The following is a 1039-nucleotide window of genomic DNA, read 5'->3' as shown; positions in this document are numbered from 1 at the left end:
TTTCATGAGGGTTAGCTATTTTTTTTTTAATTAGAAGAAGCATTTCATTACAACAGCATTAACCTATTCAATAACATTTTTCTGAGCTAGGGTACATCTCTTTCAAAATTGGCTGTATATTTTTAGGTTTACAGATGAATTATTATGCTTGTACAATCTTTTACTTATTATAAACTCTATAAGACATAAAATTAAATGAGTTTTTAACGTTTAAAAAAGATCTCCACTTTGTTGTCAAAACACACAGTTTCATACAGAAAAATTCATTCCATAGCAATTGACATTGAGACGTTTTCACGTGCATGTCTAATCTCTATATACATGACTATTACTGGTCACAGTCAACCACCTTCTGAGCTGCTCGGCATCTGAGCATGATTACAAACTCGTCAGGTAGACAGCCTTCCTCTCCCACTAGAGGCTCCATACTCTGCCATCCCTGTCACTGTCCACTGTGTTGTCAGCACCCTCATCCATTCCCCCGTCTGCCCTTCTGGTAAATCTAGTCAGCCAGAGGTCCCTGTTCCAGGAGGGTCAGCTGTTCCTCATCTACGGCAATCCATTGTCAGTATTCCTTTGGATAGAATTGGGGTCTGCTGTTCATTTTTCCAGTAGTATGTTGGGTTACTATCTGGAAGAGCCTTTATCCATCCTGGCCAACAACTCGAAAGAAGGTATCGCCTGTCTGGCTTTGCTGTTTGTCGAGTAACTTTTAGTTATGTATATGTATGCTCTTATGATATTATGTTGGCCCCTTTAATCTTTGGTTATACTTCCCTTTTGGGTGTTTAAGGACATACAATTGGACCAGATAAACTGATTTGTTTTTACTCTTGAGGTCATTAGAGGATATGTTCCTCGGGGGTTCCATGGATTTGGGAGGAGCCCCTGGCTCCTTTCTTTTACCAGCTCCATCTATGTGAAGATAAGTCAAAGGTCCTGCTCGACCATTGTTGGCTCCTCTTGGAAGCATGGAGGAAATGATTCCTCCATGTTGACCCTCCTCTTTATAGACTGGACACTGGCTCAAGTCCATCTG

This window comes from Nannospalax galili, unplaced genomic scaffold (assembly GCF_000622305.1).
Source record: "Nannospalax galili isolate Female #2095 unplaced genomic scaffold, S.galili_v1.0 scaffold553, whole genome shotgun sequence".
NCBI classification, from domain to species: Eukaryota; Metazoa; Chordata; class Mammalia; order Rodentia; family Spalacidae; genus Nannospalax; species Nannospalax galili.
Note: the sequence above shows the minus strand (reverse complement) of the source record.